Genomic DNA, 25,592 nt, shown 5'->3' with positions numbered 1-25,592 from the left:
AATGTGTGACTTTTAAAGTAATGTTTTAAACTATAAGCGTAATAATTGCTTTCATTGAGGAAAGAAAAGTTAAACCGCGTACAACCGCATGATGGTTTCACATTTAGAGTATAATGACGCCATGAGGGCATTAAAATGTTAAAAAAGAACTTCAATCTGGTGTTTATTCCTGCAAGCCCTAAAGAAACTTTTGAACGTTTGAATTTGCAGCAACAAGTTTTGTAAACTATGCCAGAAGTTTAAGAATGTTAAGTCTTATGAAAAAATTATAGAAGGTTTTTTTTTTATTGTTTAGGTTTTTTAGTTAGAAGGTGGAAACTCAAAGAATACTTAACGGTCTTGTCATGAGAACCACTAAAGGTAGACGCATTGATAAAAAGTTAGAAGGCTAGTAGCTCAACAAAGTTTCAACAACATTAGGTTTACAGATGTTTGATATTTAGAGACGTAAACAAACAATCAAATGCTATTGCTTGACACTCTAACTAAATTCATTTGGCAATAAAAACTATTTTTATCAAATAGACAGCTTTTTATTTTTTAATTTAATAATTTAACTATTTACAAGATTAGGTGTAAATACTCAGAGAAAAAATAATGTTAAACAAAACTTTGATTTCTAGCTCACTCCATTTCCACAAGCTTTACTAAAGAAGCAAATTCTAAAAACACATCAATTCTAACAGAGTACTAATGTGTTCAATAATAGAATCTCCCAACTGCATCTATGATGTTAGTTGAGGTACTTTAGTTTGTTGTGTGAACTTGCTTGAAGGAACAAAATTTAGCTTAATAACTCATGTATGTGTAATGACATGGGTCATGTTTGAAACAACTATTGCAAATACTTTGGTGCAATTTATGGAATTTAAACTCCAAAGCAACAATTGAATCCAATGAACACATGGAAAGAACAGCATTAGAAGGACCTTTATAAAATATCATCAACGAAATTTCTCAACGTACACAATAAGAAGTGATTGATATTGTTTCAGAAAACAAACTTTCAGGAAACCTTCCCAATGGTAGACATACGATTCATGTATGTGTACAAAACACTAACTCAAAAACTTTTTCCACAACTCTAGAGGCTGCAAATATTTTTTAACAATTCTTGTGGTTGATGATACATATGTGGCTCTCATTACGACAAGAACGAAATGTTGACAAAGATGACTGCAATCATGACAAAAAACTTTTAAAAAATTTTTATTACATATTCAAAATATCCAAATATCATAATAAGTATCATAATAACCAAAATTTTTTTACTTTTTTATTAAGAACAAAGTTACGTAAAAAATAGTATATTTTTATGTTTTGCACGCAGGCAATGATTTTGCCTAGCATTAAATTATCTTTCTGACGGTATATTTTCCATTTTAGCAAAATTAAAATGGTGACAAAATGATAACGTCACAATTACCACTTTGAGCAGCTATAACACACCAACTATAAGTTTTGTAAACATTGCTTGACTTTTTCTAAAACTTTATACTTATCACATCATTATCTAAGGTTTTGAGTTTTCAAAAAAAACGTATACCTTTTATTGATTTAGAGAGAATATGGGACAAGAAAGTTTTCGACTGAATATATAGGTTTATGGAGGTGAAGTAGCAATCTCTTACATGTTTTCAATGGTCAGTACAGATAGGGTTCCCCCCAAATAAAAAAAAATACAATTCCAGGACTTTCCAGCACAATTTTTTTCTTTTTCCAGAACATTTACTTCATTATTTCCAGGACATTTCCAGGACTTACAAATAAAAAAAGTTATAAACTCTAGGATTTTCTCGGACTTTTTTTATAGATAACCCAAAATACGTTACTAATTGTAAATTAATAGAGAAATTAAGTGTAAATTAAAGAAATACATTATAGTCAAATAAATATAGCTACATCACTGCAGCTACAAAACTAAATATAAATTTAAAAAATATTTGACAAGGAACTATTTTTCATTTGAAAGGAAATTTTAACGCAACCAATTTCAATTTCACATCAGAATCATTTCAAAAACTCATAATATAAATACCATTTTAGCAAAACAATAAAACACAAACCAAAACTTCACTCAACAACTATGTGTACAAAAATATGCTTTTAAAATTAAGCAGTGAGTTTTTCATTTTCGTGAATTATCTTTTTTTCTATATTGTACAAATCCTCAATTTCCTTTTGGTTTTCTCGAAAGAGGTTCTTTTTTTCATTTGGTTCTTACAAAAGAAATTAGATACAAAAGAACAAAACTACTTTTCTTTTTTGCATTTATGGCTAGCATACCAGAGTTTTCTTTCAAAGTAGTTACTTCACCTTGCACTCAGTTTCACCTTGCACTCAGTTGCACTTTGCACCCAGTTGCACCTTGCACCCAGTTGCACCTTGCAAGATTCTTCTCTTTGCTCTAACTATCTTTTTCTCATTTTCAAAATTTTTTTTTTTTTTTAAGTTCGAACTGTTACATTGTTTATGTTTTCTCTGTGATTACAAATACTCCTTATATTGACTACTTGCAAGTTTTACATTTTGCAGCATTTCTTTATTAATTTTAATACTATTATTATACGATTCTTCAAAGGAAGAAAAATGATCTTGTTTTGTTTTGTTTCGATTTGTTTTCAATAAGACGTATGGCAATAAGGTATTTTTCTTCAAGATTTTCGGTAAGAAGTTGTTCATTAATCATTGGAAGGTTGTCTCTGTAGAAGCACAAAAACTATTTTAAAAACACTCCAAACGTCTTGATAAGCTTTATTTGCTCCAATAATGTCAGAGGAAAAACGAACAAGACTATCGTTTTTAATATCAAAATCTTGAAATGATTTTCAATGTAGTATTAGGTTTTCGCTAGTTTGATAGACTTTGGTGACAAACAGCCATATTTAACTAATTTTTTTCTACAGAATTGCAAAATTATTGATACAAGTATTCTTTTTATTCGGATTTGAAATGAAAATTGGGTTAGTAGATATTGTAGTGCATATTATGAGAAACTTTAAAGGGGACTTCTCTAGGAGATGTGTCGACAGATCTGCAAAAAACTGATTTGCCTTTTTTTTAAATAAAACCACTCTTTAGTCACTATTACTCAAATTACTTCATCAATTTTTAACCGAGTAGTTAAACCAATACCAATTTCATTTATAGGCTTTTTAATATTCTTATCCATTAAATTTATTTGAAGCTGCTGATAAAGATTTCTACACTTTTTAAAACGTCTTTTAGTATAATTCTCCTAAGAAATTTGTCAACTATTTCATTAAGTATAATAACGTTTGTTATTATACTTAATGAATATTATCTGCAATTTCTGGACTAATACCTTTACATTTATTCTTTTTTAAATGTATTCGCTGTACGCATTTGAGTAGTTTTGGGGAGATCTGATCGGGTCCAGGAGATCATTGTTTGAGGTTTTTTAAAAGATTTGAAACAATGTCTATAGTAAAAAGTAAGAATACGTTTTGGTGAATTGATTTAATTATAAAGCTAGAATTTTCCGGTTGCTTTGACCATTACAGACACTTTTAAAATCTTCTTTTAATTGCTTTGCTATACCTGTATCAATTTATTAGGTTTTCGAGGCTTTTTTCATTATATTTATTTCGTTCCACCAGGTGCTGGTTTTGTTACTGAGGCCACTATAGAACTGTTTTTCGCGGTACCATATTTTTGAGTTAATAATTTTTCATGTTGTTTTCCATTTCTCAAGATTGCTAGTGTGGTATTATTTCGTCGGATTTGGATTAGTTTTTTAGTGTCATCCATGGTTTATCCTTGAAAATTTTGGTTGTAAATGATTGGTTATTTTCTATCTGAATAATGTGATGGTAGAATAAGTAAAATGCTAACCATTGTTTTGGGAAAAGTTTAATAAACGACTTGAATTAATTTGTTTTCAATTTTTTTCTCTTAGAGCTTCTGCAGAGTCCGCAATGTTACCGGATCTGTATGTTGCTAATATGGGTGCTGGTTTAGTCTGGAAATAGAATGAATTTAATGGGAGAGCGTGCACAAAATTGTTATCTGACTTCCCAAGCGTTGGAAGGTTTGTGCATTTGTATACTATTTTTGGAGAGTTTGAAAGTATTATAGACTAAAAAACGGTTTTACATAGTCTTCACCAATTTAATAACCAACCAACTAGACTAAAACACGGTTTTGTCTAGTGGGTTGGTTATTAAATTGGTGAAGAATTTGTGCTTTGGTTATATTTTTGGTGTTGGCACCGTTCAAGTCACCAGTTAAATATATCAGAGGATCGGTATCGCGTGTGATACTAGAGATAATATTCTATATTTGGTGTAGGAGCTGGAAGAGTGATGGTTTTTTGCTTGTTGGCTAGCCACTCTGGTATGTAAGTGCATGCAACAATGCAGAACGACTAATCTTGTGGTAATTGTTGCGGGTAGATTCTTACTAGAATGAGCTCTAGCATGCCATTTTTGTTGTGGTCTTTGACCCATATTGGTAACTCCATTTTAGTTGGTGTAATTGCGGTAAATTTTGACAAGTAGCTTTTTTTAACCAAAATTTGAGTCCCGCCACCTATTTAGTTGGTGGATTTATTGCTAATTATGTAATATTTGTCATTTATTTCGTGGTAATGAGGTTTATATTGGTTTTCAAAAAATTTCCTTTTACCTTGGAGGTAACCTGACCCGTGCGCTAACCTTAATAGCCAAATAATAATAATTTATTTTAAATCTTTTTAAGATAAAAAGACTTAATGAGCTTATGAAACATGGTTAAAAGTAGAATTGTTGTTAACAATTTTGTTGCTTCAAGAATAGCAAGTATATGGTAGCTCTTCAACTTTATAATATTCTCGTGGTATTGTGGCATAGTTGTTTTTGCAAAAAATCAAAAAAAAAAATTAAATGTTTAAGTTTTATTAAATAAAAGTATATATTTACAATTCAATATTCATCATTAAATTAACGTCATCATTAAAAACTTATATTAATTATTTCACAATCGCTTCATATGCTGATTGCAGATCTTTCTTAGTCTTTGCCTCGTGAAGGTTTTCTCTTCTTTGTTGAATAGCAAGTAGTAACTCCTGACGATAGTCTTTATTGTGAACATTGTGTACAAAGTCTGATAAAACTTTAATAGATCTTTCAGAAACGTTGTTAACTACTGCAGAGTTTGAGACAAATTGGGAAAAATTTCAAACTGGTCCATAGTGGTGCAGGGCTGTTTAATCAAAGTTTATCATTCAGTTTGGTGAAGTTTAACAAACTAAATATGAACCAAGAGTTTTCTCTTTTCAAGAGTTTTCTCTTTTCATGAAGAAAAAGACAAAAAATATTTCGGCATTCCATGAAATTAAATTTGTTAAAAGCTCTTAACTTCAGGTTAAAAAAAACATTAAGTATTACACAATTAGTTGAAGACTGGTTAATTTATAAATCGAATCGAATTGATAAAATATGAAACACCATATTGTATAATTTTGAATAACTTTTAAAAAATTTTAAATATATACTCAGTAACTTGATAATATATATTTCAAACAAAACAGAACACTAAAAAAAAATTAATAAAATGCTAATAAATACATCTGCACTTGAAGCTGAAGTTCTTTGGGTCCTTAATATTGTGTATTCTATATTTTCAATGAGTTCTTTAACTGATTATGGTAAATTTTTTAATGAAATACTTTCAAATAGTGACATTGCTAAGTTTTTTTTAATGCGGACCCACCAAGGCCAGTTAAATTGCATCATTCGGATTAGCTCTCTTTTTAAAAAATAAGTTGCTAACTTCCGTATCTAATACACCTTATTACACTATTTTATGTGATGAATCCATGAACCAAGTTTTTCAGAAGGGTCAAATTGACCTTTTAGTTAGATTTTGGGCTGACAATACAAGTGTGGTTAATACTCCTTATCTTAAATCAGAGTTTATAGGGCGCCCAATAGCACATAGTGTTGTGCAAACATTCTAAAACTAAATTTCTGATATAGATAAATAAAAGATTCTACCAGTATCATCAAATGGGTTAAATGTAAATTTGCTTTTTCTAGATAATTTAAAGGAACAAACGAAAGAGGAAAAAATTGATCCTCATGTAGATATTGGAAACTGTGGTCTCCATATCATTTATGACAGTTTTAAAGCATGGGCAAGAGCAAGTGGCTGGGAGCTGAATAATATATTAAAAGCAATGTGGCAATTTCTACATGACTTTCCTAGTAGAAAAGCAACCAATGAAACATCACTAGAACACTTGATTATCCAATGCAGTTTTGTTGGCATTGGTCGTGTGAAAATGAAAAATGTGCTCAAAAGCCTAAACCACTACCTGATGGATACAAAAAGTTTATAATGTATTTCAGTAGTCTTAAGAAAAGCAAACAACCTGATTCAAAATATAAAAGCTGGAAGAGACTGAAAGCCATGATTCATGATCCTGTTTTTCGGCTAAACTTAAACTTATTTATAAGTTTAAGTTTAGCCGAAAAACTTATTGCTTCTATAATTGACCACTGATATTATAGAAGCAGAAAACCATCATCTCTATATAGACCGGTAGTACTAAGACCATATGGAAATAGTGTATAAGATATAGAGGCCAACTAGTTTGCATAATTCGGCTCCGTCAAAAAAAAGTTACAACAAAAATATATACAAAAAATGCTATGGAAAGTCCGCTTGGATGACATTAAAGTTCTTTATTAGAAATTTATTTTCATAGCGGCATTTTTTATTTTTTAATACATAGATCTTTATTCAAATAAAATGGTCTATTTACTAATTTTTAAAAATTACAGAATTTTTACATACATACATACATACACACACACACACACACACACACACACACACACACACACACACACACACACACACACACACACACACACACACACACACAATTTTCATAAAAATACTATAATAAATTAATATAAAGTTTCTACAAATTGTTTTTAGCGAGAATATAATTAAAAAATTTAAAACAAGAAACATCGGCGTGTCTACGGTTCTTGCTTGTCACGCTCAGGCATGACCAGCAAAATTTGATCTAACTTACATTATGAATTGCTAGCGATTTCTGTATAATAATACGCTATTTAATGCACAGGCGTGACCAGCAAAATTTGATCTAACTTACATTATGAATTGCTAGCGATTTCTGTATAATAATACGCTATTTAATAGTGCTGTTAGTGACCCGAGAGTTACCCTTTTTTTTTTTTTTGACCTTTTAGAGAGTTAAAAGCGCGAAAAAATCACCGAACAGAACTTTAATTATAAAAATGGATGGGAAAAAAAGACTTTTCTAGATATAGAAAGCCTTTTTAATTATTTATTTACCCAAGTATAACCTAAGTATTACCTAAAGTAAAATCAGGGCAAGTAGGAACCTACTTCCCATGAATATGCCACTGTTGTGCACGGCCTGCAAATAAGGTCTGGACACGCCTATGACAAGAAACTATTTATTGTTAAACTAAATGTTTTATTAATAAACTGAATTATTTATCTAACTGTATCTTTAGAAAAAACTATCATTACTACTTGTCATAATTATAAAAAAAAAAGTTAAAATTTTGTATAAAACTTCAAGAAATACTTACGAATAAAATTGTTTCATATATCTATGTTTTATATTTCTCTAATCAACAATTTTTCAAATTAGTTACGTAAAGCTGTGTGTAATACATGTCATTTTATTTGTTGTAAAAAAAAAATTATAGATTTTAGGTTTTTATAAATTTTATCGAAATATTTGAAGACAAAAACCACAAATAAATATAATTTACAACTAACATTTACAAAATACATAGTTTTATATACTCAATTTATATCTATTACTAAATTAAGCAGCCATTATCACGTTGTAAAACTACAATTTAGTTTTTGTTTTTTTTAGTTTTTGATTGAATATTTTTTATATAAACTGAGAAAGTTGGTTGATCAGAATTTTTTCATTTTACAATTTTTTTTTTTAATTTCTTTATAACAATTTCAAGCTAGAAACTATCTATTATTTCATAGGTGCGATATTCTTGCAAAAAATTTTGGTGAACAGAGCCGTGGTTAGGCTACCCCACACACCCTAATTGAGGAGGGGGGAAAGGGAGCTACTAAATTTAGTAGGCAAATTTAGGAACCCTGTTACAAATTTGAGGACGTTCTTTTTTTTTTATTAATAGCTAGTGGAAAATTTTTATAATTTTGGGGCCTAATGACAGGATTTGGGTGGGAGGAGGCCTCTAACCCATTAGCCACGGCACTGTTGGTAAATATTATAGTTATTATTACCAACAAAATATTAAAATTTCATTTTAATAAATAGAAGTTTTTCAACTGCCGAGATATTAAGAAACGGCTAAAAAAAGTTTAAAAGGTATTTCATGCACGTTAAATTCAAGTGTTTTGCTCTATAGTTTCAAACTGATCAACGAAAGTACTTTTTAATGTTGAAGTTGATTCAGCACGAACTCGCGATCCAAATAATAATTTAAATGCAGCTCTTAGCTGTCTGCTTTTATATGCATAAATTATGGGATTAAGAACAGGATTGAATGCAGCAAAAAATAATGTTACTCTTGTGAGGCGAACACCTTTTCTTACATCCTCGTAATTATTAACTGAGTAATTACCAATGACGACAGAAAAAAACCAGTATGTAACAAAAGGTATCCAACAAATTAAATAAACTAACACGAGGAAACCTAACCATCTGAGTGCTTTTTGCTTTATTTCAAAACTTCTTTTTGATGCAGCCGAGTTTTTATTCTGTGTGTTTTTACTATACCGACCTTTAATGTACAGTGTATACAAACTGGTGAAATATGTAAACAATAGAGAAGACAAAGGCAACAATAATCCTAAAATAATTGTAAAAATGAAGTAAACAAGTGGATTAACACCACGGGCCCAATTTCTTATGCATAGCTTGAAATTTTCACTGTATTTAAATGATATAACGTTAGGTATAACAAGTCCCAAACTTAATGCCCAAGTAAATCCGAACACCCATTTCATATGTTTCAACTTGAGTCTCCATGATACTTTTAATGGGTGGTTTATAATTAAGTATCTAGTGATAGAAAGCAAACTTAAAGTTACAAAGGATACAGCGGCTGCAGCAAAGAAACCAAACAAACCATCCGTAAAACCGCATAGCAGATTTGCTGTAGCACCTCGTATCCTTGTCACAGCTAAGTCAATGTAGATAAACGGATAAATGCTTAAACACGCAATTATGTCAGAAATTGCAAGGTTCAAAATTAGCAAATTGACAATAGTTCTAAGTTTAGAATTACGTATAATAAGGTAAGAAACCAAGCTATTCGATATTATACCTGAAAAAGAAATAACAATAATAAATAAAGCACAAACAAAATACACTATAATTTGGACCAAAAATTAAAGCAAAGTTTTTATACAAAAAATAATAAACAGACAGGGGCTCAATAAAGGTATGAAATTCATAACATTGGCATAATTCTTTTATAGAATCCCTTTTCTTCAAATCTTTGAAATACTCTGAAAACAGCAAGATAACATGAGTTAACAAACTTTTTGTTACTTCTTAGTACTGAAACAATTTTCAAATATCTCAACATTTAGTATTCAAAGAAGAGGTCAAAAACCAGGATTTTTAATGTTTTACAAATGCGAGGAAAATAAAAGTAAAAATAAAATAGGTAATATTTACGACTCTCGGCCTAACTAAAGACTCCCGGCCTTTTTGGAGGGCGGAAGTTTTAAATGGTCATATCTTTTAAACGTTAAAAGATTTTAACTGAAACTTAAAACTTTTTGATTAATTTAAATAAAATGCTAAAAACATTTATAAACTTATTACCCTCACATTTGGGGAGGGAAGTCACAAGGGGTATCAAATCATAGCATTTTTCTTCTCATGCTCTAATCACAATATTTCCATTAATTAAGCATAAACATATTTAAATCTGGAGTTTGCATAATACTTGAAAGTGTGATTTCTAAAACATTAAAAACTTTTTTTAAAAGGTAAAAACCGAAACAAGGATGACTTCTTTCGTTTTCCAAAGTAAATATCTCAGACTAAGGTCATTTTTTTTTCTTGGTTAATTTTATAATATCTGGTTAAAAACTGATTTGTTGGTTTTTTAGTTTTAATTTTATAAACAAAATCTAGCTTTTATTTAGTTGTATATTTATAAATTCGATTTGATAAGTTTTTTATTCAACGTTCTGTGAAAATAATTTTCTTATTTATAATTAGTTCAGACAGTTTAACACTACCCGTTATGTAAACGTTTTATATGGTATATAAAACGTTATACAAAATATAAAATAACCAATTGAGCGTTTTTTGTCTTTTAAAAAGTAATAAAACGCTAAAGTTGTTATATCGCAACTTAAGAACAACAAGATTTTAGTTCACTATAGGTTCTATTGTGAGTAAACCCCTTGTTATTCTAAGGTCGCAATATGTTACTTTTACGTATATTACTTAGTGGACAACGAAAAGTAGATGTTTTCCGAGTTAGCATGTGTATTTATGTTATAAATGCACTATAGTGCATTTTTAACATATACTTTATATATGTAACTTAATAACTAACATATCATATATAATTATTATTAACGGAAATATTCGTTTATAAACGGAAATTTTCGCTAACATGTGATGAGTTTTTCCATAAAATAACGGGAGGTTTCACGGCGTTAATTTTTGGCCAAAATTTTTTCCGCGCAAATTGTTTACGCGACTATTAAAACTAAATGTCATGTAGACTGGAATATTATTACGTTTGGTTCAGTCTACACTAAAAAATGCAGTTAAATAATCCAGGTTCATGGCTTATTTAGTCAAAAGTTGAATGTTTTAATGTGTTAATATACTGAAATATAAGTTATATTTTTGTTCATGGAAGAATATTTGTATTTTTACACATTCTTCTTATTATTTAAACCATAATAAATAAGTCTACAAAAAGATACTCAATAAATCACTATATTTCCTCTTCTATACACACAGTTTTACATTTGAAATTGATACTTGCATTAATATCTTTCTTTTCAGCTAGAGATTTGAAAGTTAATAAATATATCTAAAGATATCTTATTTTTTCTTGTAAAAATTGACATTTTTGATTTCCAAAAAGTCTTAAAACCTAAAATAATAAATTAACTTTAAAATCTCTCCTTAAACATGAACCTAAATCTTAAAGGACCATTTGCGGAATTTTTTTATAAATGAAGTAAAAGACAAATATGAGTTTATCTCTGATGTTTCTATGTGACATTTTGAAAAACTTTCGGAAAATTGGCAGCTATTTAAAAAAAAAAAATTATTATTTGATTAAATTTTTAAAAAATCTATTTTTTAAGACTTTATCTTGAATGTTAAAATGTAAATGATATAAAATTTTTTATTTATTTGTCACTTGACATTTAAAAGTTTTTTTTTTAATTTTATTGTTGATATAAAATATTTCATAAAAATAATATTTATATTATATTTATAATATATATATTTGTAGGTATAAAAAGTATATATTTAAAAAAGTATGAAAAAATGTTTACAATTATCTTAACTTGCAATGTGTAACTACACATCAGTGTTTTTAGGATATTTAAAACATTAATTTCTTTTGGCTGAGGTAAGCCGGCTTTGTGAGGAAAAAAAATGCTTGAAAGTTTTTGAAGTTCCAAGTTTTATCATTTCATTATTAAATCTTCATTATTTCTTATATTAATTAGGGGAGACCGGGGCTAGTTGGCTCGGTTTTTACTCTATGAGCTCTGTAGCCCTAACAGTACATTTTTTTAAAAAATATTAAAGTGTAGTCTTAAAGAGTATGGATTAGGGTATCTTATAAAATTTGCATTCATTTAAAAAAAAAAATTCTTGGGGCCTTTCCGGACCCTCAAAAAAAAAAAAAAAGTTGCGCCAACTTAACCCACCACGGGGTAAGTTGGCGCAAACTATAAAAATGATTATTAATGCACTATTAAGTGCAAAATTAATAGAAATTTTTTTAAAATTAATTTTTGCAACAATTTTATCCCAAAATTTAATATTACTTTTAGCTGGTACCAAATATTAGTCCGTATAAAAGCCAAACAGTAACCCACCTTTTATTTGTGGAGAAAAAAACTAAACAAAATTTTTTTTAAATTTTTTTGTAAGAATAAATATTTTCAATATTGTTAAAAATAAAAAAAATAAAAAAAAATAATTTTATAAAAATAAATATTTTTTTCCATAGTAAATGCTATGAGCCAACTTACCCCGTAAAAAATTTGTCAACTTACCCCGAAAGCTTTTTTTTTAATAAACAGTCTATAGATCCTGAAAAACGGCAGCTTTGAAAAAAAAGTCTGAATGGATATAGTAAACCAATTGTGACTGGAACTTTTACAATAATTTTTTTTTCATACGACTAAATATTTTCTTTGTAGAGTAAAAAGGAAGCGATATTCTAAAAGTGACGTTTTTGTCCAAAAAACGCGTAAATCTCAATATCTCCCATGCGCATGCGCTAATCCTGACAATACTACAGTGAATGATGAAATGGTCAATGAGGAAGTTTCTGAGTAATTTTTGTCACTTTCTGATAAAAGGCTCTAAAGATAAACGCAGTTCGTCAACTTACCCCTGCGGCCAACTAGCCCCGGTCTCCCCTACTAATTTAACTTCTATATTTGTTTCCTATTTTTTTCTGTTTTATTTCGTATTCATTAATTTCAAAGTTATGTTCATTAAATTTTAAAATTGTCTTCATTTTAGTCTGCATTTTTTTTTTGTATACTTGTATCGTAACTTTATTAAATATTTTTATGAAGGATAAATTTTTTACTTAGATACATATTATTATCTTATTATTAAGTCATTGTTAAATTAAGAAACATTTTTATTATTGAAGTTTATTATTATGAACTTTATTATTGATTACAACAGTTTATTGAAAGACCTACATGAATGTAAAGGCTGGTACTACTGTGAATAAAAAGTATAAACAGCTACAAAAAAGTATATTTGGAATTATAATTTGTATATTCAAACGACTATATAAATATGTTACATTATATAAGTAATGAACTGAAGTGTTCACAAATTTTCTATTTTTATAAATTTAAATGTTTTATATTAATAATTTTTCATACAAATGTTGGTTTATATCTTAAAAAACTGTGCTTCTCTCATTCATATTCATTAATATCCATTTATATGCTGCATGTTCAAAACAAAAATAATTTGTAATTTTTTTTTCAAAGTTGATATTTTGTATAAGGTTATAGTAATCTGATACAAGTTATCTGATTATTAAAAACGTTGATGTTTTTGTTAAGGGCCGGCCGGACAGCGGTGCAAGCGGTGCAGTCACACAAAGCCCCGCGATTCCGTAGGCCCCGCACTTCGAAAAATCCGTTGCATTTGGATTTAAAATCAGGCATAACAAAGTTGACATATTTTTTCAATTTATCTGAAAAACATGTATATTATTAACAAAGTAACAATAACGTTTAAAAAAACGCATGCACAAATTTGTTTTTTGAACCATATTGTGTATTTCATAAACAATAGAATGAAAAAAAACCCTAATATTTTTGATTAAAAAACAAGCTTTTTGACATTCCTTTACAAGTGTTCTAATTTTATAATTTATGATAAAAATGTTCTATTTTTATAATTTTCAACTAAAAGTATTCTGTTATAATAAATAAATAAAAAAACATTCTATTTTTTAAACGTTGAACAACATGGGAATGCCGTCTGAAAACAAAATGGAAATTACAAAAGCATTAAAAGCAGACATGTCTAGGATATTGTAAAAGATTACCATAGGTCACCTGAATTATAAAAAATAGACGAATAAATAATAGATTTCATAAACTTATATAGAGTAGATATTAGAAATAAGATGGGAATACCGTCTGGAAAGCATGAAATCTGTAAGATTTCAAATACCACAATTTTCTTTAGCTTTAAAAAATCTACTTCGACATACCAGATACGTTCTTTTGAGTTTATATTAATTGTGGTAATTTGGTATGCCATATTGAATGAAGTAAATATCATAAGCAAGATTTTTTAATACTCCGATTCGGATATCAGTATAGCGAATACACATTTAAAAGGACTTTTAGAATTTTTTGAAAAAATACCGTGAAACGGAACTCAACTCTTCCATAACTTTAGCTAAGGAAATTGCTGAAGAAGAACAAGTGACGCTTGAATTTAAGATTCAAAGAACTGTAAGAAATTTTTTATCGAGTGAAGAATATTTTCGAATTCAGTATTTTCTTTTCGTTGATGATAATGCGAATAATTCATTCACGAGAAGATTTAAATCTTATAAAGAACAAGAAACATTGCATGGTTTTTTATTTAATTCGGATAATATTAAAAACATGAGTGAGCATGAACTTCTAAAATATTGTAAAGATTTACATATGAGATTGCAAGATGATATTGATGTGATGGATTATGTATCAAATCAAAATCTGTCGTCGAGTTTGGCCTTCCAACTTCAGAATATTACAAATACTGCAATATTTGTTATAAGATAATCTATTTGAGTTATATCCGAATTTCGTTCTTGCGCTTAAAATTATACTAACTTTACCAATTATAGTCGCTTCAGCAGAGAGATCTTTTTCAAGATAAAAGTTAATAAAAAATTATTTGGGGTCTACCATAAGCCAAGAAAGATTTACTTCATTAGCAATTTTTTCTATGGAAAGTTACGATGATGTAATCTTCGAATTTACCATAAAGCAAGCAATGAAATAAATTGAGATAAATCTGGAATTCTTTGTATTGAATGTATCTATATTTTTTCAATTTAGTTCTATTTTTTGTTATTTGGTTTATTAAAGAAAGTTTTGATGACTGAAATGTTAGTTTATTTATTTATGATATTTTTGGTTACTTACAACTATATTGTTTTTGGTGCCGTTGTAAATGTGTAATATAATATCGTGCAAATGTAAATAATATGTGTAAAAAATCATATAGGTGCACATATATGTACTTTAATTATATTAAGGCCTCGCAGGGTTATCCTGCACCGGACCCCGCATTTGTTTGGGCCGGCCCTAGTTATCTAAATTAAGCCATGGTCCAAGTAAGTATTGTGAATTTCAAAACTGGAATTACAGGTATAATGACTTGCAAAGCTGCTTAGTTTAATGGGTGTTTATTAAAAAATTTGTGCCGGAAAATATTAAAAAGAATCTACAAGCAACTAATCTTTTGGTTTCATTTTATTTCTGAAAATCCTTTTATATTTTAACTATATCTCGATTTTAGAAATTATATTTATTCAAGTTAATTAATATATTTTTTTAGACTTGAATACAGAGGCGGGTTTTGTCACTCGTCAAGGAGGAGGCTAAAAAGGTCTACAAAAAAAAGTTTCCCTATATTTTCATTGATAAGTTACTTTCTTTTTTAATTTTTAGTACTATAGTGTAATAACCAAGTTCATATACGTATAACAGTCAACTTTATTCGTCAGTATAATTTTCCAATTCTGTATAATAGTCCATTTACAAAAGAATATTTCTGAAAAAAAGTCCCAAAGGATGGCTACTACCCCCATGCCCCTCCCCCCACTAAAACCCGCAACTGCTTGAATTTTATTTATACCATATGAAGATATTTTCATATAACCTTCATAAAAAAGCATATTCAAAATACGAAAATATTTTATTTCGATTAGTTTTTATAAGTATTACCTGTTATAAAATTGTCAATAAAATGACACCTTTTTTAATGTTATGTTTTTTGTTTTTTTTTTGAATAAATTAAGGTGCTGATGTATATAGTAGTTCTATTGGTTAAAGGTTGAGTTATTATATTGGTTTAAGATTAAATTATTCTATGTGTTTAAGAATAAGTTAAGGTTAGCTATTTAATCCACAACATATCTAAAGCTAGGCTATGACAGCTTTACGGGAGGGTGGGACACCCCTGCACCCCCCTTCGGGACGGCCCTGTGTACAACAAGCAATGCAAATTACAGTGTGTGTCGATTTATGAAATAGAATTTACAAATTGAATGAAAATAGAACATGTATGATAAATTGTTAGGACAGTAGTAATTTTTAATATTTTTTTTAGGTATTGGCAGGCTCTACTTGACAACTTACGAAAAGGTTGTACTTGACAACTTACTGTAACGAAATAAAAAGAACCTTCAACTACAAACCAATTTACAATAATTTTTATAGCAGCATTTTTTAAGAAGAATTTTCCTTTTTATTTTATTTACTACTAGGTTACTTATATTTCATAATTTCTTTAAATTATTTTTGTTTAATTTGGTTTTTTACAAAATCTTAAGTTTAAATATTATTTTACATAGAAGAAACTTAGATTTTTAGTTTTTTGATAACTATTTTTTATTCAGGATTTATAATTATAATTGGAGTGTCCATTTTTGTAATATTTTTTCTGCAAATATCAATTTGAAATATCAATTTTTTCAATATAAATAAAAAATGGTGGGATGAGGTACATAAACATACGCTTTTTTTTTTTTTTTAATAAAGTTCTAGTTTTGCGCAAAATGTCTGTACCGATAGAAACCACTTGCAAAACTTTTTATATGGATTGGTCCAATGATATATTATATAAACTAAATATCCAACTTGCGGGATTTTATTGGATAAAAAATGAAGCCGCTTTTATTTTTTTTATAACAATAGTCCGCCATTGAAAAAAAGGCAAAAGCTCAGGTCGAAGTGTGGAATAAAGTTAGAAATGCGAGTCAAAAGTTCCCAATAAATTAAAGATTATTCAAAAACAATTTTTAATAATTATAAAATACGTATAAAAGTTTTTTTATGAGTCTATGCTTATTAAAAAGTTTAATTCATAAAAATGCTTTAAAAGCGTCTGTCGTTTTACTTTTCTATTCAAAACTTTAAACTCTTTTTAATCGAAAATAAATTAAGGAATCATAAACTATTATTTTACAAGTATTATAATTTCCGCTTCACACTTTTACATAAATAGCATTTAAATTCAAAATATATTTAGTTCGTTTAAGAAGAGAAAAGTTAAAAATATTTGTTTACAAATTTATTCCGCCATTTGTAAAAACGGCAAAAAGCGGCTTCACTTCTCGGATCGAAGTTAGATATCTAATTATATGATATATCATTGGATTGTTCTATTAAAATTTTATTGTTATTTTCACATGGTTTCCGCTTACTATGACTGTGAGTGTGAAAACACATGCAAACTGGCAATCGAGAGATTTTTGAACAAAATTTAACACCGCGTTTGGTTTTTTTTTTTTTTTTTTTTTTTGTATTTTAGGTGCCCCAAGAAGACCTAACGGTCTTGTCACAGAGCACCGCGGAAGTGCATTTAACCAGGAAGGTCACGCCTCCTTCCTTACCGTGGCGCGAAAATATGTCCAAAGCTCGTTTCGAACCTCGATCTCCTGCTTATAAAGCAAGCGCTCTAATCATTGCACCACGGCCGCTGGTTATTGCAGCTGACGGAAATTTTCCGTGAAAAAACGCGATATTTTTTTATGAGTGTAGCTCTGTTAGATTATAATAATTTATCTATAAATGACATTGGAAAACAAATTTGATCTGAATGTAAAGTAAAATAATTACAAATTAATTCGCTTTTACTATTTTAACTGTTTTACGCTAGTTTTTTTAAAATACAAATCAGGTTACGAAGTCAGACGATCAGAATACGAATGTATAAGATGATATTGCACAAACAGGTGCACGATGAACAAGCGTTAGACTGTATTTTTGGAAGATTTTTGATAGTGCATAAACCAGAGAAAAACAGTGATACAAAATATTTGTTTATAGGTTTATTAATTTTTTTAGTAATCTTTGACTTAAACTTTTACTTTCTGGTAATTAGATTAAATTTGAAAATATTTAATAGAAGTTGTAAACTATAAAATTTTCACTGAAAAAGAATGATCATTTAATTTTTTTTTAATTATCGAAGCATAAACAAGTAGAGCGCACAAACATTTTTTCTCTATATCCCCGCCTAACGAAAATTTTTATATAAGTTTATAACTTTATATATAGTTTTATAAAATAATATTATAGTATAAGTAGTATAGTATAAAAGTTTATAAACATATTATAATAGTTATAAAAAATACCAAAATTAAGACCAGTTCATTTATAACTATATCTTATTTATAAATTTCATCGCTTTTATAACTATATCTTATTTATAAATTTTAAGACCTAAATAGCTCTTATTACTTATATAAAATTAAAAACTTATAACGTAATTTTAATTTATATTAGTTTTATAAACTTAAATAAATTGAAATTACGTTAACTAAATCAAGGAAACTATTAGACAAGATCTAAAAGTATAATATACGTTTACTTAGACTTAATCTAAACGCTTTATATACGTTATATTTGATTAGATTTAAACGTAAATAAGACAAAATCTAAACGCTTTATGTTTTTATTATAATCCTAAAATAGACGTCTAAAATACGTTTGAATATGGACGTATTATGGACTTTTGTTCTAAACGTTAACCTGGATTTCATTCTAAACGGATAATCGATTAAATCTAAACGTTCTGTCAAAACGTTGTGTCGACGTTTGTGTGTTTACTGGGGTTGTAAACAAATTTGGTGAAATAAATGCTTGCACGGATTCAATTTAATAACAGACTTTCTATTCATAGTGTATTGAAAAATAACACAACAATCTTTCAATACTATTACTGTATTACTGTATTGCTGGTGCATAAAAATGTTAAGTTTGATATTGTTAACTTATTAAAATGCATGTCCAAGAAGATCTTTTACAATGATCTTAAAGCTTACATTGAATTCACAATTATAAATAATGTATTTTAATTTACATAACCATTTCTTAATTACAACATTTGTTTTTCAAATTACATGTTGCGATTTCTTATTTACATGTTGGATTTCTTAATTAAATTTCAAAATTTCTTTATTACATGTTGTGTTTCTGAATTACATATTGCAACTTCTAAATTACATGTTGTATTTCTCAAATACATCTCACTTTTCTTAATTACAACTTTCAAGTTCTCAATTATAATATAAAACATTTATTAGTAGTCATCTCTTAGACGTCTTGAGACAGATATTTTTAGCTGCCTCAAAGATAAATACAGTTAGATGTCTTATAGTTATCTGAATTTAGATCTCTAAAGGTGTTAACATTTTAGATTCTAAAAACACGTGTTTGTGTTGGCTGGGTTGTTTTGTTCAAAGAAAAATGTAGTTTGTTAGGGAAAATATGTCATAAAATTTTTTTAATGATTTTTAGTATGATTCAAAAGTTTTAAATTTTGTTAACAACATAAAAAACTATATAAAAAATAATATGTTCAATTGTTTTACTAGTTTTTTTTAGTTTTTTATCAACTTTAGTTCTAAATTTGAGTTTGTCCACCATATTTTGTCCGAAACTGTAAATATAATTTTAAATTGATATTTGCGTACATATATGCATGTCCACCTAAACATATATACATATACATATGCACAAACAAACACAGACAGATATATATATATATATATATATATATATATATATATATATATATATATATATATATATATATATATATATATATATATATATATATATATATATATATATATCTTTATGTGTGTTTGTTTGTGTATATGTATATAGATATTTATGTTTCAGGTAGACATGCATATATATCCGCAGATATCAATTTAAAATTATATTTCAATTTGCTTTTTTTTTTCTTTATTCTATTGATTTTCCAAGAAACTCTTGACCATTCTACATAACTGCAGCCCAATCAACAACACTAAAAATGTTTCATATAACAGTCTTTGAATTTATACTGCTTATATAACAACACTAAAGATGTTTCATATAACAGTCTTGAATTTTTACTGTTAATAATTTTTACAAAATCTTTAACTTTTTTTTGTTTTTACAGAAAGTATTTTAATTTTTTACCACCCTATAAAAAGAAAATATTTATAAGAACATTTGCACCCATCTCTTGTTGTAGTATATTGTTCTGAATGACTGGTAATATTAGGAATTAAAGTTGTAATAAGAATAAAATGTGTGACAGCTATAAAAGTTAAATGAAAGTTTTTTAAGTAGGCCGTGGTGTAGTGGTTAGAGTTCTGGTTTCAAAACTAGAGGTCTAGGGTTTGAAGCCAGCTCTGGTAAGATATGGTGTGTATGGTATGAAAGGAGCCGTGAATTTTCTGGTTAAATACTATTCCGTGGTGATCTGTGAAAAGACAGTCAAGACTTTTCACAGATCACCACGGGCACGGGCACCATTTTGTTTCCTTTATTCTCAGTGTCATTTCTAAGATCTGTGGAAATTGTCCTGATGGGATGCCCTGAGAAAAATTATTTTGAAAAACAAAGAGACACTAGCAAAAAGATACCTTGGTGTATATCCAGAGTAGATCCTCGAGAAGATTATTGGTTTGGGATAACGTAACATTCATACAATACATTTGTAAGTAATATACATTCATCATACTGATTACACATCATATTTATTTAATACGGTAATGATACAACGGCGCTATATGATAGGTTTTTTAACTTCTGCCTTCTCCGGTCAAATTTAGCCTTAAAAATATTGTAATAAATTTATTATGAGGATGACGAAAATATAAATTTAGAAAAAAAAGCTTTTTTAAGAAGATTTTTGAACATAGCAAAAGTTTTCATTTATGAATTACATTGATTTTTGTAAGTTAATAAATCTTGTTATGACTGTCATATGAGAAGTCCTTTTAGGATAACAACAGAGAGACACTCTAACAAAAAGATACCATGGTACATCCAGAGTCGGTGTCTGATTTATGACTTTTTTATAAACCCTGAATATTTAAGCTCATGCATTAACTGCTTATAAAAGAGTAGTTCTACTATATCTACCAAGGATACTTTTTTAAACATTACAGTCACGTGAAAATTACACAATCTGAAATCACGATAAACATCATCTGCACTACTAATATAATTTAAAAGTTTTTATAATATTCACCGATCCTAATAATATACGAATATTAAAGATTTTTAATGCCTTAAATTAGATTGTATGCTGTCCTGATGATGCGTCATACTTTATTGCTATACACTTCTTTGCCAAGCCGTAATTGAAAGCTTTTAGAATTGAAGCCTAATTGAGGTTGAACCAAAAGATCCAATAAGCATCTTAATCTTTTTGTGTAAAATGGATTCAACGCTAAGTTCATCTTATGACAGATTTTTTCTACATGATATTACAAGATTTGTTGACAAAAGCGCAGTTTGAGGGAAAATATGATAAAATACTCAAATAACTTTGAGTTCAATTAAACTTATAAGGTGTGTGTCTAATAAGCAATAATGAGCGTTTATTATTTACTTCGTAACATACTATTTATTTAGTTTACCTGCTTATTGTAACTGTTTTCACTTTATTAGCACTTTTATATAACTTTTGATACTTTGTTAATACATTTAAAAAGGAAATTCACGCCTCCTTCCTTACCGATGGTCACTTAATGCCAAAGCCAGCAACGAACCTTAGACCTCTGAGAAATAACATAACAAAATGCCGAAGTTTGATAACTAGACAGCAATAAAAATGAGCGGACGTTTACATTCAGTTTTCTTATTAAAAAATATTTGCCTATTCTCTCTTTACCTTGCCAAAAACTGCTAGTCAATTTCAATTTTTTGTTTATCACTTATGTAATTATTAAAAAATTTTAATAAATAACAAAAACTTAACCTATTAAAGTTACAACAGTGTAGCATATGCAAACGACCAAGTTTTCTTCATACGAAAAGACATCACGGTATTTATTGGCAGAACTTGTATTGGTGAAATTCGATAACTCAAATGATAAGTTTTGCATTATAAGATAGTATTATTAGCTTTTTATAAGTATTTAATTATTCATAGAGAAAACTAAAAAAATAAATTTAGAAGATGATATATATATATATATATATATATATATATATATATATATATATATATATATATATATATATATATATATTTCCATACAGTTATAATATTAGTGATTGACTAAAAATCAAGTCTTCATTATTTAAATCAAATAATTGAAAAGCTAATGTATATATTATGCATGTATGTGTGTATGTATGTATGTGTATATATATATATATATATATATATATATATATATATATATATATATATATATATATATATATATATATATATATATATATATATATTTATATATATATATATATATATATATATATCTATATACATATAAAGCATTATTGAATTAGTAAAAACGTTTATCTAATTTTTATCTTCAACAAATTGTTTCACATAAGTGTTTTTACTAATTAAATGTATAAACACACACACACACACACATAATTATTGCAGTTTATTTCATCATGTTTATAATACAAAGCCTCTTGTTTGTTAAAGAGTGATCAATATAATTTAAATTATTTACAAAATACATCAATATTTATATATATAGTATTAGATTACATGAAAAAACTCAACATTGTATTGGAACTTAAAGTTTACGCTTTTCATAATTGCTGATAAAATGAAACTTTAGTTTCCATCACAGTTTTGTGTTTTCCATTTAATACGCTATGTATATATAACGCTATATATATATATATATATATATATATATATATATATATATATATATATATATATATATATATATATATATATATATCATAAAATCTATTTAAAAGACAAAAATATATTACCAAATATCGCCACCTTAAGTAAAATACAATTAAGTAGATAGTTGAATATTTTTCAGGGCGCAATAAAAAAACATGTATAATTTTTTTTTCACAATTTTTTTTATTTTTAACTGTTGCATAATGATTATAAAGTATTTTGTAATCTTTATAAAAAAGCAAAATTATGATTTTTTTAAATGTGTTATCCTATGCGATTTATTAAAAAAAAAAAGACATATTATGAAACGTGCTACTTTACTCCGTTATTGAAGCTTAGTTAACAAGTGCTTTTTTATGTGATAGAATATTATTTCTTTAATATGCTAATATAATACAAAGGGACTAGATGATAAAACTTTTGTCTTCTGTTTGTCACATCCTATGGTCACATCTTAACTGAAAAACATTGTAAACATTGTAAACATTGTAAACATTGTAAACATTGTAATACAATATGAAGATGAGAAAAATATAAACTGATAAAAAGAACTTTTTTAAGAAAATTGTTAAGAATATAACAAAACAAAAAAATTATGAGTTTTTGTAATCATTTTGAATTAAAATTTGATTTTTGTAATTTGTTGTTTAAAAATTGTCCAAAGTATCCTTTCGTGTCAGCACCAATTAGTAAAAACTTTTTTTATTAAAAGATTCTTTCTCTCACCCCTCCCTCCCCTCTCTCTTAAATAAAATAAAAAGTAAATACATAAAGAATCAGCCCTGAAAAATTATTTAAGGAATTATTTTAAATAAGTGTAATATTTTTTTTTTAATTTAAGAAAACATAAAAGTAGGAAAAAAACGATAAAAGCTTTTCAGCAAATTATATAGTTAAATAAAATAATGTCAAGTTTGTTGATTTTTTCTTTAAAAAACTTTATATTGGCGTATTATAATTTTATAATGAGCCAATGTTTATTCATTTTCCGTGAGAAAATTCCTAGTTTGCCTAAAATTTTATGAAGAATAATTTCTTTAACTATTTAATTCAAAATGTAAAAAGGTTTATTTTTCCAAAAGTTGTTTCCAATTATTTAAAGATTTTATCTTGATAATAACTGTTGCCCCATTCTCGTCAAACATTCTTTAATTCCAAAAAAACATTCGTTTTTACAACTAACTTTAAACACACCAATCTGTTTTCACCAAATCATAAAATAAGCTTTTATTAAGGAGCTGTCTTTTCAATCGCTCTTTTTAATCAGAATGATCACGTGATCTTGAATTATTCTCCTATACGATCTGATTTATTTTGAAGATCAATTAAGACTAGAATAGGGTTGAACATTGCTTAATTAGCAAATTACTTGAACCTAGTTGTATATTGAGTAACTCTGATTTTACTTTACTTTATCAGTTATGTTTTGTCAGCAAAATGTCCATTCAAATTTGTGTAATAAAAAAGAAATACCAGGGCAAAAAGAAGACAATTTTAAAACTATTACCTTTAAAATAAATCTAATCACTGCGGATAAAATGATTTTTCCAAGCTGGTATGTTACTTAATTGATTGTGTTATTTGAAATTCTATCAAGTGGCTGTACATCAAAAGAGTAAATTCCGCAACTTTTTTGAAGAACTCTTTTAATATTGGATTTTAGAAATTCAAGGAGTTTTTTAAGAAGCGACAAAAAGTACAATATATAGTAGTGCTTTAATAAGGCACTTTGTTATAAACCATCAGATGTTTCTTTCCAATCTAATAAGACTTTTATCCGAGCCATTTTCATTGGCTTAAAGAAAAACAACATCTTAGGGTTGCGCGAAATGTGTAGATGTATACTAATTTAGTACTTCCTTCTCTGCACTTTTGAAATATAGAAACATTAAGGCGAGTAAAGAGATTTTCAGCAATTATTATCTATTTCTTTTAACTTAAAGAAACATAGAACTTTAAACCCAATTATTAAAACCAAGTAAATTAAACTAACCAAACTCAGTAGTCTGCTAACGACAGTTTCTTAAACCTCCCTCTGTCCACGTATTCGATATTTGAGTGGTTTTATACACAAGATGCGGCAGGATTTCACCGGTCACAAATAATCATGAAAAAACTTAATTAAGAAAATTTACAAATTTCTTCTGGATTCTTATTACCACAATAATATATCACCTTCTGTTTTCAAGGATTACCACTGACGTTGGTTTTGTCTAATTTCTACATGTTTTTTGTTGGCACACCTTTCACAACACCCTTTAAATTTTTATTATAGATTTGTATTATAACATTATATTATTTATAACATCTCTGCAGTACTTGATATTTGTGACAAAACGTTCCTTTATTAAGGGGTTTAGTAGTAAAAAAGATTTATCTAATCGTCGCTAGGTTTGTTTGATAACTTTTTAGAGTTTTACTTACTTATTATGTTTAAGTAGGAGTTTATAAAAAAGATTTTCCTCAGTCAATGAGAAACCAAAACCGCTCATGGCTTCAACATAGGAAAGAAAGGATTCTTCTCTTCTTTTAACTTAAAGCTGCTTACCTGATTTTTTCAAATGCTATTGAATTAGCTAATTGATTGTGTTTTTTTGTATTTATAAAGGTTTTGCAGGTTGTCGTTGATTAAGAGTTCCATTTCTTATTAAACTTAAGCATAATTTTAGCTTTTCGTTTGAATAATTTTTGAATCGAAAAGCTTTTATCATTTTCTTGTCTTAGCATTCTCAAAAAAAATGTGTATTTGTTAGCGATAAATTAAACCATTAAATGTAAAAAAAACGTAGGCTGGTTCAAAACACCCAACTACTTTTAATACTGCTCGTAATTAATGAATTGATGCAGATTTTTTTTTTGAATAATATAAAATACAAATAGTATCGCGTAAAAACAGCTAGACTTAACTTAAAAATAAATAGTTTTGGAGTAAAAGAACACCGCT

The 25,592-nt window shown here is 27.6% G+C and overlaps 1 long non-coding RNA gene across 1 annotated transcript in view; it reads right to left on the bottom strand.

Annotated features, from left to right (window-relative positions):
• Positions 1-7,764: 7,764 nt before the first annotated feature.
• Positions 7,765-25,592, bottom strand: part of LOC105848025 (somatostatin receptor type 2) — a gene marked incomplete at its 5' end in the record, with an annotated part of 29,201 nt that continues 11,373 nt past the window's right edge. The window contains 2 exons of the long non-coding RNA XR_010643735.1: positions 7,765-9,326; positions 21,746-21,851. This is a non-coding gene — a long non-coding RNA (somatostatin receptor type 2). The remainder of the gene's footprint in view (positions 9,327-21,745; positions 21,852-25,592) is intronic.

The sequence above is a fragment of the Hydra vulgaris genome, chromosome 14 (assembly GCF_038396675.1).
Source record: "Hydra vulgaris chromosome 14, alternate assembly HydraT2T_AEP".
NCBI classification, from domain to species: Eukaryota; Metazoa; Cnidaria; class Hydrozoa; order Anthoathecata; family Hydridae; genus Hydra; species Hydra vulgaris.
Note: the sequence above shows the minus strand (reverse complement) of the source record. Positions and strands in the feature narration are given on the sequence as shown.